Below are 13,727 nucleotides of genomic sequence, written 5' to 3' on the forward strand. Positions count from 1 at the left end.
AATGCCCTTGGATACCTGGAGGACTGTTCTTAAAATTTTTGATTGAACACTCTCCAGTTTTTTGCAATTTGTAGTGATATTGATTGGGGCACCAAATGTTAGCTGGCAGAGGGATTTAGCCTTAAACAATCTAAGGGCCACAATTATGCATTTACCCCCTTTGCCCCAGTAGAATTTTTGGATAGCCCCAGCACTCCTTTTGGCATTGGAAGTAATCATGTTTAGATCGGTGTTTCTTCTTCCATTCGCTTGAAACATGACCCCCAGGTACTTAAAGCAAGAAACTTGTTCAATGGGAATAGAATTTAGGTACCAATGGTGTGATCTAGGTGTCCTTTTGCCAAAGACCATTACTTTGGTTTTAGTGTAATTTAGTGTAAGAGCCCCATGGCACACAGTGGTAAAGCTGCAGTACTGCAGCTTGAATTCTCTGCTCACGACCTGAGTTCGATCCAGCAGAAGCTGGGTTCAGGTAGCCAGCTCAGGTTGACTCAGCCTTCCATCCTTCCAAGGTCGGTAAAATGAGTACCCAGCTTGCTGGGGGGAAAGCGTAGATGACTGGGGAAGGCAATGGCAAACCACCCCGTAAAAAGTCTGCCATGAAAATGTTGTGAAAGCAACATCACCCCAGAGTTGGAAACGACTGGTGCTTGCACAGGGGACTACCTTTACCTTTTTACCTCTAGGTTGTTTTCCAGGCAATATTGAGCAAAAGCTTTCAAGGCTCTTCTGAGGCCTAAGGGAGTCCTTAAAAGTTAAACAGCATCATCAGCATAAAGGAGCATCGCTATAAGTTTGTTACCTAGCTTTGGTGGGTGGCATTCCGGTTTATTTATATACAACGCCAAATCATTAGTGTAGAAGTTAAATAAGTAGGGGGTCAGGAGGCATCCTTGCTTAACCTCTTTGTTGGTAGAAATGGGATCTGTCAAATAGCCTTGATGGAAATATTTGACCCAGATGGTTGTTTGTTCATAAAAGGCCTGAATAAGAAATAACAACTGTCTGTCAATGTTGGTGATTCTTAATTTATCCCATAGGATGATCCTAGAGATGGAGTCAAAGGCTGACTTCAGGTCTAGAAATGCAGCATAAAATGGCACACTTGAGTTTGAGGAATATTTTACAATCAAGTGGTCCAACAGCATGCAGTGGTTCAATAAGGCATAACCTTCTCTGAAGCAAATCTGTTCCTCACATAGGCAAAAATCATTCTCAAGCCAGTCTACATTTCCACAGAAGGTGTCTAGCATATAGCTTGCTTGTTACACTTAACAGGCTGATTGGCCTATAGTTGTCTGGATCTTCTTTGCTACCTTTTTAATATATGGGGATGATGATAGCTACTCCCCAGTATAAATTTCTTAGTTATACCACATTTTTATTTTATTTTCTGTGGAATCTCCAGGTGGGGCCTGATCTCCCAGAATTACAACTGATCTTCAGATGACAGAGATCAGTTCCCCAGGCCACTTGGGAGGGTGGACTCTATGGCATTACACCCTACTAAAGTCCTTCCCCTCCACAAACCCCACCCTCCTCAGTCTCCACCCACAAAATATCCAAGAATTTCCCAACGCCGAGTTGGTAACCCTACTTCTAGACCAGTCTGCCAATCTGGGCAGTGGCATTAAGGCCAAGGTACAGTGGGGTGGCCCCTGCCATCACCACCCCAGCTTCTGACACCCTAGGCAACAGGGTCCCATGTGGTGGATCTGCTATTCTAGTAAAGTTGCTAATCTCCAGGAGGATCCTGGAATTATTCCAGAGTTAGAACTGATCTCTAGACAATAGCCATCAGTTTCCCTGGACAAAATGGCAGCTTCAGTGGGTGGACTGTATGGCATCCAATCCCTACTGAGCTCCCTCTCTTACCCAGACTACACTCCTAAATATCCTGGAAATTTGGCAACCCTTTGTCCTGAAGAAGAGCATTTCGCCTCCACACCTGTGCACTATTTACACATTTGCAAATAAAGTACTTAACAAAACAACGTGGTAACTATGCAGTAATCTCTCTCCTCAAAGGCAAATCAACCCAGCTAAGTGTTGTTGCCCCCAGAACATCTTATAACTTGGCAAAATGTGGAAAGCATATATATATATGTATATATATATATGTATGTATATATATATATATATATATATATATATATATATATATATATATATATATATATATATAGGCAGATGTCTCTACATAGGTGAACAGCAAATTAGTGTACAGTTTAAGATGTTTTGACATATGTAAAGACTAAATATTAACAACAAGGTAAGGTTATAGGTCACAATATGTTTGGATTTAATTACAGGGGGGAAACCAGTGGAGCAATAAATATGTAAAAGTAGGAAATTAATGTACAAAAGTATCTTTCTTAATTGTTCAGAGTAATTGAGTCTCTGCTGTTACACACCAGCTTCAGTTGGTGATCCTCTGGGGAGGCTCTGCTTAAATTTCCATCTGGCAAAAAAGCTAGTGTTGGTAAGGCAGTACCAGCTAGTACCATCACTGAAAAGCCCTGTGATTACTGGATTTTATCAGCTGGATGCTGCTTTGAAATTCTGAAAAACAGCTAATAAATCTAGAAAATAAAGTAAACAACCATGGTAGTAACAATGATGACTGGATATCTTTTCCTTCCGATCAGATAGGAGTAATAAAAGCCACAGTAGCTAAGGTCAACAGATGCCTCTGATAGCAAAGTTAATTAAAACTGTCACTTGCTGAGCAGGAATAAGCAGAAGTGAACTGGTATGGGAGTGAGCTTTCCCCTTCTTTACTGTTGATAAGAACATAAGAGAAGCCATGTTGGATCAGGCCAATGGCCCATCCAGTCTATATATATATATATATATATATATATATATATATATATATATATATATATATATATATATACATACACACAGACACACACACACACTGTGGCTAATAGCCACTGATGGACCTCTGCTCCATATTTTTATCTAACCCCCTCTTGAAGCTGGCTATGCTTGCAGCCGCCACCACCTCCTGTGGCAGTGAATTCCACATGTTAATCACCCTTTGGGTGAAGAAGTACTTCCTTTTATCCGTTTTAACCCGACTGCTCAGCAATTTCATCGAATGCCCACGAGTTCTTGTATTGTGAGAAAGGGAGAAAAGTACTTCTTTCTCTACTTTCTCCATCCCATGCATTATCTTGTAAACCTCTATCATGTCACCCTGCAGTCGACGTTTCTCCAAGCTAAAGAGCCCTAAGCATTTCAACCTTTCTTCATAGGGAAAATGTTCCAAACCTTTAATCATTCTAGTTACCCTTTTCTGCACTTTTTCCAATGCTATAATATCCTTTATGAGATGCAATGACCAGACTTGTACACAGTATTTCAAATGAGACCGCACCATCGATTTATACAGGGGCATTATGATACTGGCTGATTTGTTTTCAATTCCCTTCCTAATAATTCCCAGCATGGCGTTGGCCTTTTTTATTGCAATCGCACACTGTCTTGACATTTTCAGTGAGTTATCTACCATGACCCCAAGATCTCTCTCGGTCAGTCTCTGCCAGTTCACCCCCCATCAACTTGTATTTGTAGCTGGGATTTTTGGCCCCAATGTGCATTACACCCTCATCTGCCACGTTGACGCCCATTCACCCAGCCTCAACAGATCCCTTTGGAGTGCCTCACAATCCTCTCTGGTTCTCACCACCCTGAACAATTTAGTGTCATCTGCAAACTTGGCCACTTCACTGCTTACTCCCAACTCCAAATCATTTATGAACAAGTTAAAGAGCATGGGACCCAGTACTGAGCCCTGCGGCACCCCACTGCTTACCGTCCTCCCCTGCGAAGACTGCCCATTTATATTCACTCTCTGCTTCCTATTAATTAGCCAGTTTTTGATCCACAAGAGGACCTGTCCTTTTACTCCATGACTCTCAAGTTTACTAAGGAGCCTTTGATGAGGAACTTTATCAAAAGCTTTCTGGAAGTCAAGGTAAACAATATCTATTGGGTCTCCTTTGTCCACATGTTTGTTCACCCCCTCAAAGAAATGTAACAGGTTAGTGAGTCGAGATCTTCCCTTACAGAACCCATGCTGAGTCTTCCTCAATAACTTGAGTTCATCAGTGCACCTACTCATTCTGTCCTTGATAATAGTTTCTACCAACTTTCCCGGTATTGAAGTCAGACTGACTGGCCTGTAATTTCCCGGATCTCCTCTGGAACTCTTTTTAAAGATGGGGGTGACATTTGCTACCTTCCAGTCCTCAGGAACGGAGGCAGATTTCAATGAAAGATTACATATTTTTGTCAGAAGATCCACAAGTTCAACTTTGAGTTCTTTCAGAACTCTTGGATGTATGCCATCCGGACCTGGTGACTTATTTAGTTTTTAATTTGTCTATCAGCTGTAGGACCTCCTTTCTTGTCACCTCAATCTGACTCAGGTCTTTCAACACCCCTTCCAAAATAAGTGGTTCTGGAGCAGGCAAATACTTCTCATCTTCCACAGTGAAGACGGAGGCAAAAAATGCATTCAGCTTCTCAGCCATTTCCCTATCCTCCTTCAGTAATCCTTTTACCCCTTGTTCATCCAAGGGCCCCACTGCCTCCCTGGCTGGTTTCCTGCTTCTAATATATTTGAAGAAATCTTTATGTTTTTTGCAATATGTTCCTCATAGTCCCTTTTTGCCTGCTTGATCACAGTCTTGCATTTGATTTGCCACAGCCTGTGTTCCTTTTTATTACTCTCACTCGGACTAGCTTTCCACCGCTTAAAGGAGTCCTTCTTACCTTTTACAGCTTACTCTGCTATGAGTTCCCTTGCTGTGCTTTGTTTCTTTAAGCAGGGTTCCCACATCAGAGCCTAACAGGAGGAAAGGGTTCAAGCCCCAGAGTTAGAAATGGAATGAGATATTGTTTAACACCTGTGACCCATGCATTCCAGTTTGCTTAAAAATAGGTCCACCATGACATCACTTTCTTTATGCATGAACAACAAGAGTTACTCATCTTGTTCCTCTGCTAGGACTAATAGGACTGGGCGGATTTATCTTTCAAAAGAAGTGTACCTCCTTAGTGCTTTTATAAGGAATTATATAAATTGAGCAATCTCTCATCTGAATTAGCTGTCTTCTCTCGCATACAGAGGTGATCTTATTCTTCCTTCCCAATGACCTCTCACACTTTGGCTGAATTCAGATGGCCAATTTGAGCCAAAATAAGGATGTTCCCCAGGCGGATTAAAAAAGCAAGGTCAGACAGGCCCTGCTCCCACACTCACCCTGTCCTCAGATGTCTCTGAGATGGATCAAATAGCTACCACTGGGAAGTGATAGCAAATTCTTCTACCACACTCCATTCATCTTTCCAAACGTCTGACTGCAGAAGCATGCAAGCAAGGTGGCTTGGTGTGAACCAGCCAATCTGGTCTAGGTGCTCACCAGTATTCTTTTTTTAAAAACTGCCTAGAGTGCATGAGCATACATGCGCATGAGTGTATGGCCACTAAAAATGAAAGGGGGGAAAAAGAAACTGCAATAAGGAGGTGGCATGCAACAACTGTGTGAATGCACCAAAGTGCCTTCTGCATGATATATGATATATGGGAGCATCTAATTGGGATATGGCCACTCCAGTTTGGGGTGGCACAGTTTGGGACACCTCCAGTGCACCTGAACCTGCCTGTCTGGAAGGTAGCAAATGTCACCCCATCTTTAAAAAGGGTTCCAGATAGGGGTGTGCCAAAAAAAAAATCAGAATTAATCGGATTCGGAAATATACGGGGCCAACATATTCGGAATACCATATATTTCTGAATACCAGTATTCGGAACAGCCGTATATACAGGAGGTATACAGCTATTTCCGAATATACGCCCCCATTATACCCTATGGCCATTGAAATCAATGGCAAAATATGGTATATTGGAAGCCGCCTGGAGGGGAGGGGGTTTGAGGGAGAGCCCCCAAATTTGCAGGGGACCTGCAAGGGACTGTCCCCTACGAACCCCCCAAGTTCCAAAAAGATTGAGCCAGGGGTTCCCATTCCAGGGACACCCAAAGAGGGTGCCCCTATCCCACCATTATATCCTATGGGCCATTGAAATCAATGGCAACATAGGGCATAATCAGAGGCTACTGGGGGACAGGAGGTTTGAGGGAGAGCCCCCAAAACTGCATGGAACCTGCAATGGACTCTCCCCTACAAAACCCCCAAGTCCCAAAAAGATTGGGCCAGGGGGTCCCTGTCTTTGGGCACCCCAAAAGGCCCATTGCCACCAACACTGGGGAAAGCCCAATTAGCCACTTCCTCCGCTATAATTGCTGTGGGGAAAGTGGCTCTGGTCAGAGGGGGGTTTGAGGGAGAGGCCCCAGGGCAGCTTCAGGGGACTCCTCTGCATGCAAGCCCCCTGGCCCAAAAAGACTGCATCCATTTGTGGGCACCCCAAAAGGAACTTTGTTCCCAGTGGTGAGAAAAAAACAATTAGAGCCACTTCCCACACTGTAATTATCGTGGGAAAAGTGGCTCTGGGGAGCAGGGGGTTTTGAGGAGAGCCCTCCAAAGTGCTGTGCAGCTTCAGGGCACTGTCCCACACAAAACCCACAAGGCCCCCCAAAAAAATTGGACCAGGGAGTCCAATTCCTGGGGCACCCAATGCCAAACCTAACCACACCAGAGAATCTCTATAGGACCCAAATGCACTATATCCATCTATCTACTCTATGGACTCTGCTGGCCTGGAACCAATATAAACCCAGTTGCCAATGTCACTGCCACACAAAACACAATCAGACCTGCCTGCAGCAAACCCAGATGCTAGTTCTCCAGCCCTGCCCCAAACAACGCGGGGAGAGCTGGCCAAGCACAACAGGCATGCTGGTTCTGGGTATCTCACCCAGATGCCAGCTTCCCTGCCACAGAACGTGCAATCTACAGATGCCAGCTCTCCAGCCCTGCCCCAAACAACGCGGGGAGAATTGGCCAAGCACAACAAGCATGCTGGTTCTGGGTCTCTCACCCAGATGCCAGTTTCCCTGCCACAGAATGCGCAAACTACAGATGTCAGCTCTCCAGCCCTGCCCCAAACAACACAATTTTCAAACAAGAGAAGCGGTGGACCACACCTAGCTCTACATCATTCTGTATCTGACACAAAGCAAGAAGCATTTAGACTTACCTTGAGTGATGGATGGTTGGCTGGTCCAGGCTCTTTTGCGTTACCCAGGGTGCACCACGAGGAGGCGAGCCGGAGTTGCACCCCCAATGAGGAAGATCACTGGGAGGGCCTCAGATTGTGTGAGAGGAAGGGAACCATTCCTTCTCTCTCAGCTCAGCAGCAACACCCCACCTATCACTGTCCCATTAGAGGGACCTCAGCATTGGTATGGCTGCTGGCTGGCTGTCATCATCACTGGCACCTCCCTCTTTCTTCCTCCTGCCCCTGAAAAAAAACTGGGTTATCCTGGTTGGGCCTGTTGGGTACAGTTGGGGGCTGCAATGACTCTTTCAGTATTATTAGGCATGTGTGGATGGGGACTGGGGAAATTTGGATTGCTTTGCAGATTTTAAATCAGCATTCACTTTTGGTTTGGGGATGGATGAGGGGTGGTGGGGTGCACTGCCAATCAATTTGTGAGTGAGTTTTTGGGCTTTCTTTGGACTCTAGTCTATGTTTAGTGGGGGAGCGTTTTACAACCACTTTCCAAGCGCGGACCAAGAGAGGATACAGGCACAAGTAGGTGCTCACTTCATTCACTCTCAAAGTCTATGTTCGGGGAGCCGAACAGAGGCAAGTTGACCTTCAGGAAGACCAACTGCTCAACTGTCCAGGGTTGTAGGTGACGTCTATGTGGGCAGACAATGTCGCCCATATATGAAAAGACACACTCGCTCTGCACGCTCGTCAGTGGGCATGAGAGGAATGCCTTGGCCATGGAGGAAAAGGCCAGCCAGACCGCCTCCTTCGCGACCCAGTAATCCAAAGGAGACGTTTCTTGCGACTCGTTGGGCTCTGAAAGATAGTCTCTCATCATCGCAGCACCTGTCTCCGCTCTCAGGATCCTACCGCTCCCAGAGGGGCCAACGAGCCACCCGATGAGTGTCATCTCGGCACTATTCTTGGCGTGAGTCTGGTGGGAAACACTGCCTAGCCAGGGAGGTTGGGGATGAACAGCAGTGGAAGCAGCAGATGAACTGCTTCCACCCCTCTCCTCCTCAGCTACCGGCACTGGGCCCACCCTGACTCTGCAGCGCTCAACCTTCTGGGAGAGCTCATTGGCCCGCTCGGTGATAGTGCCCTTAAGGCGCAGGCCTAACCTGATCGCCATCATGTAGACCTTATTCTGGGTGAAAGTCTGAAAGTGGGCCTCAAGCCCTTCCTGCAGCCTAACAACCAGGGTGCGCACTGCTGGAAGAACGTCTGTACGGCCTTGAGCTGGCACTAGAAATGAGGACAGGTCCTCACAGGCCATGTGGACCATGAGGACGACCAGTGTGATGCTCGCCATATCAGATGAGAGCATTTCTGTGTGGGTCTTGAAGGGCCCAAGAATCTCCACAGTCTGAGAAATGACTACCCAATCCTCTTGGGTGAGACGGTTCTCATCCCAAAAGACCCTCATCTCAGAGACAAAGGCATCCAGGGCTGCTCTCTGCTCCACCATGTGCTCCAGCATGGCACAGGTGGAGTTCCAGTGTGTGTTGCCGTTACCCATCAGGATTCTCGACCACTGAAAATGGAAGCCCATGGGCGACCGACCTGGCAAGGTTCCAGGCGATCACCCTCCTGCTGTACCTGATTCCTCCTCTTGGCACAGGTGACACCCCCACCAAACATCTCAGGCAGAGATGCCTGGTGTCCCTGCCGTGTTGCGGAACTCTCCTGGAGCGCTCTGGAGGTAGTTGCGGTGGGACGGGCCTCCTGGCTGGGTGGTGTTGGCCGCTTGAGCACCCCAGCACCAGCCTGCTTCTCCTCCTTAAGAAGCACCACCTGGTAGTGCTTCCGCAGGTGGTTCCGCATCCCCCCGGGAGTCAGGTGGGCAGGGTCCTGCCCATGACTGATCTGGGCCCTGCTGGCACTGTACATAGCATGGATCCTCCATAAGTCAAAAATGCTTCCAGACTTCAGAGGTGTACGGATGCCCAAGCTGACCAGCAGCTTGGGTGTATGGAGCCACCTCCTGTGACATGCTCAGGGCAGACACATCGTGTCTCGGGGTGGCAGGAGGAGCTGGCCGCCGGGGGAAGTGGGCGGAGATGGAGGCACCTTGTGTGTCTTCATTTCTTCCCCCTCCACCCCATGAGGCCTCCCCTCCTGGCCATCCCCTGAAGGACTGCTGGGGCCTGAAGGAACCGAAGAAGGGGGCTGGTCCTCCTTAACCAGCTTCTCCTTTAGCTCCTGCACGACACTCTGCGCTCTCCTTGGGGTGATCGTTTTGGACAGAAAACTGTCCCAAAAGCTCATCTCCAAAGAGGGCTTTTCTTGCTGCCCTTCTTCCGGCTTCTGAGGCCGAGCGACATCAGCTGGAGGAAAGACTGCCCGAGCAGCAGACCCTTCTCAGTGCCAGCACCTAATGGTACCTCTGCTGGGGGTGCCCCAGCAGCCTCGATGAAGGACCCAAGGCGGGCCTTCTTCATCACACTCTGGCCAGAGGTCGGAATGCTGGAAGGCAGCTATGGAGTGGCCCTACACTCAGGTGGGGGAGAAACCTGGGTCCTCCCCTCCACCCCTCTAGTCTTCTCTTTGGCCTTGCCCCCAGGGCCCCTCTTCTGCTGCCTGTCACTCATGTCACCCTTGGCCAGTCTCACACAACCTGAACTGAGAGTGGTTTTTTTTACAAACCTAACTCACTACACTGTACCTTGAACCAACAGGTGCTCTGACTTCTTTTTAAAAACCTTCCGACCGAAACTTGTTTGTTTGTTTTTTTGGTCCCTAACCTGTCCTTCTTTGGGTTGGGATAGTAGTCTGGTAGAGTTTAGGAGACCAGGTGATCCCGCCTCTACCTGGCTACAATTTTTAAAAGTCTACCTTGAGATGAAGGCAATCCTTTTTATATCCTCCTAGTTAAACGTCTCCTAACTAAATCCTGGGACAAACCGGATTTCCTTGCAAACTAGAAATCAGGGGTCCCCTATAACTAGAGAGAAGCTGTGGTTTTTCCTATGGAAATCTAAGGATGCACCAGCTTTCAGTGGCTGAAAGCAAGATGCACTGCAACCCTAGTCTCTTTAAAAGGGAGCCTGATGTGGCCTAGTAGTCACACTGCCTTTTATGAGAAACCTAAAATCTTTTAAAATTGCTCCTATCTGGCCTAGTTGAATTTTGAAAGAAGATAAAGCCCTAAACTGGATCAGGTTTGTTTAAATTTCAAAAAACACAATCCCTAAAAACACCCTTATTAGTGGGGCAGCCTATTTAGTGGCCCTAACCAAACCGAAAGCACCCTCAGACTCCAAAAGTAACTCTATAAAAACATGAAAGTGACCCACCCCACACAGCCCACACACCAACCCCCTCACACCAACCAGAGGAAATAAAAAAACCCAAAACGTGACAGAAAGAAACTTAATTTTTAACACCACCACCCCCAAAACCAGAACCAGGAAAAGGGACAACAGGACAGAATGCAAAACCAACAACAACAGATCCAAACAAATGCAACTGAGAAAAGGCCAACCAACTCAACTGTTAAAAAACTGACCTTTTTAACAATAACAAACCTCAGGCCAAATCAGTCAACACCCCCCCACGCCCCAAAAACCAGAACCAGGAAAAGGGACAACAGGACAAGATGCAAAACCCACAGCAACAGAGCCAAACAAATCCAACTGAGAAAAGGCCAACAAACTCAACTGTTTAAAAACTGATGTTTTAACAATAAAAATTAGGCCAAACAGCCGCCCCCCCCCCCAAGAATCAGGACCAGAAGAGAAAAGGAACAACAGCAGCACAACACAGCAGCAACAAATCAATCACAGAATCCTTTTAAAACAGTAAAAAACTTGTCTTTTAACAATACAGGAACTTTACCTACCCCTCCCCACAAAAAAACCTTCACCCTAACCCCAAGAAATCCAAGCCACCCAAATCAGGAAAAGTAAAGGACATTGCACTTTTAAAAGTCCTCTCACTAAAGTAAGATATAGGCAAATTGGCAACTTCCCCACCCCAGGCCCCCACCCCCAGCAGAAACCCCTAACCCCAAATAAGCTACCCACCCACCCAAATCTGGATAGGTAAAGGGACTCTGAGTCTTAAAAAGTCCTTTTACATTTATCCTAACTAAAATAAAAACAAGAACCCCAAGACTGTCTTACCTTAGATGTCTTCTCTTCTCCAGTCAGGTCAGGCAAGGCTGAGAGAGAGCAGCAGCAGCTGAGGTGCAACACCAAGGGCCAGCGCAGCACAATCTCTCTCACACACCAACACAGCAGCAATGGAATGGAGTCCAGCCAGGCAGACTCCTTAAAAAGGTTCTCTGACCCTACACAGAGCAGTTTCAAAAAATACCACTGCTCTGTGATTGGCCAGAGGACAGTGTTTACTTGGATACCCAAGTAAACAAAAGAACAACAATGTTGCTGATGACTGGGGGATTTAGCCCAGCCATCAGCTACATAACAGACCTCCAAAGCATGCGTTTGCAATGCATTTTGCAAATGCATGCTTTGGATTGGCTGCTGGGGCTCCTCTCCCCCTCCCTCATCCCAGGGAGGCTATGGGAGAGGCGGGAAAAGGCTTCCAAAGGCAGGAAAGGAGGCAAGCAGCTTCCCTGAGGCTGCAGAAGCTCCTTTCCTGCCCTTTACATTGACTTCCGAATACTTCCGAATATTGGTTCGGAAGTATACAGGAGCCGTATACCGCTCCCGTATAATCCCTGCAAATTGGATTTGGAAGTATACGATGCCGTATACTTCCGAATCAGGGGGTATTCGGCAGTCTATTTGGTTCGGCTGAACTGAATGCACAGCCCTAGTTCCAGAGGAGATCCAGGAAATTTCAGACCAGTCAGTCTGACTTCAATACCAGGAAAGTTGGTAGAAACCATTATCAAAGAGAGAATGAGTAGGCACATTGATGAACAAAAGTTATTGAGGAAGACTCAGCATGGGTTCTGTAAGGGAAGATCTTGTCTTACTAACCTGTTAGACCATGATTAATTTCATCACACTTTAAGCCAAGCCTTAACTATCCGTTATTACAAAAGACTTCTCAATAGATCAATCATCTACAAGAAGATTCTGATGTGGTAACATTCTGACAAATAAAAAACTAATCTCCATAACAGCATTCCTCACCAATAGATCAGACTATCCTAATTAAACAAATCTGAATTACCTAACACAACCCCAGTTCAATGACAGCTTCCAAACACATCTTCATGCATGTTCATATGTGTGCGTTTAGGAAGGAGTTATGGCTCAGTGGAAGAGCATTTGCTTGGCATGCAAAAGGTCCCAGATTCAGTCCCCAGCATCTTCAGCTAAAAGGATCAGGTGGCAGGTGAAAGACCTGGGATGCTGGAGACTTGCTGAGTAGACAATATAAACCTTGAAAGACCAATGGTCTAATTCAGTATAACAAGACATTGGAAAATCACCTCCTTTGACACTTTGTTCAGGCTTCAACTGATCAGCGTGGTTGGAGAGAAGGCGTACAGCTGACCACTGGGTCAATGGCATGTACATGCATCCTGGTCAGGGGTGGAATTCTAGCAGGAGCTCCTTTGCATATTAGGTTACACACCCCTGATGTAACCAATCCTCCAAGAGCTTACAAGGCCCTTTTTTGTAAGCTCTTGGAGAATTGGCTACATCAGGGTTGTGTGGCCTAATATGCAAAGGAGCTCATGCTGGAATTCAACCCCTGTTCCTGGTCCTCTGCCCTGAGGTCATAGAAACTGGTTAGAAAACTGGCGACTTGATTGTTGTTTGATGTAAAAAGATCTGAGATAGAAATCCTGAAACAAAGTGTGATTTTGCTGGCAGATCTTTTTGTTTAGACTCCATTCTCCTGGATCTAAATCCTTTCTGCTCAGCTTCAGGCTTGGGACTGTATTCTATTTTCAGACCTACCGAATTTATGTCTGAACAGGATTTTGGACTTCCTGCTGCCTCCTTGCTGATTGATGTGCACCTTCACCATAGTATTGCACTAGCACATACTTGTTCCTTGATAGGTTCTGGAAGACAATCAGTGCTACTCTGATCACCCAAGTTTCAGTCAGTTCATACTGTTCATTTCCAACTGGCTCCATCTGCCTTGGACAATCTGTTCCTTGCAGTGTGTTTCTCTTCTGCTGGTGTCTGTAATTACCATCAGGGAAACTGACTCCCCTGGTCAGATTTAGTCATGAAGACCACTAGCTTAGTGACTTCATTGTGTTTGGAGAGGGGGGAGAAGATCAACGCTAGATCCATTCCAGTTTGGCTTCCTAGCCATGGGATAGAGACTGTGCTGATTGCCCTGACAGACAACCTCTGTAGACAGCTGGATCAAGTTGGGGTGGTGCCGCTGTTGTTGCTCGACCTCACAATGGTATTTGACACAGTCAACTACAATCTTATTACTCACCACCCTGCTGATGTGGGAATATGTGGGGTAGCCCTTCAGTGGCTTTCTTCCTTTCTCCACAGTTGGGGACAGAGGGTTGCTCAAGGTGAGGATGTGTCCACTAAGCATCACTTGACATGTGCAGTTCCACAGGGGGCACTCTTCTCCTTGATGTTGT

The sequence above is a fragment of the Heteronotia binoei genome, chromosome 8 (genome assembly GCF_032191835.1).
Source record: "Heteronotia binoei isolate CCM8104 ecotype False Entrance Well chromosome 8, APGP_CSIRO_Hbin_v1, whole genome shotgun sequence".
Classification (NCBI taxonomy): domain Eukaryota; kingdom Metazoa; phylum Chordata; class Lepidosauria; order Squamata; family Gekkonidae; genus Heteronotia; species Heteronotia binoei.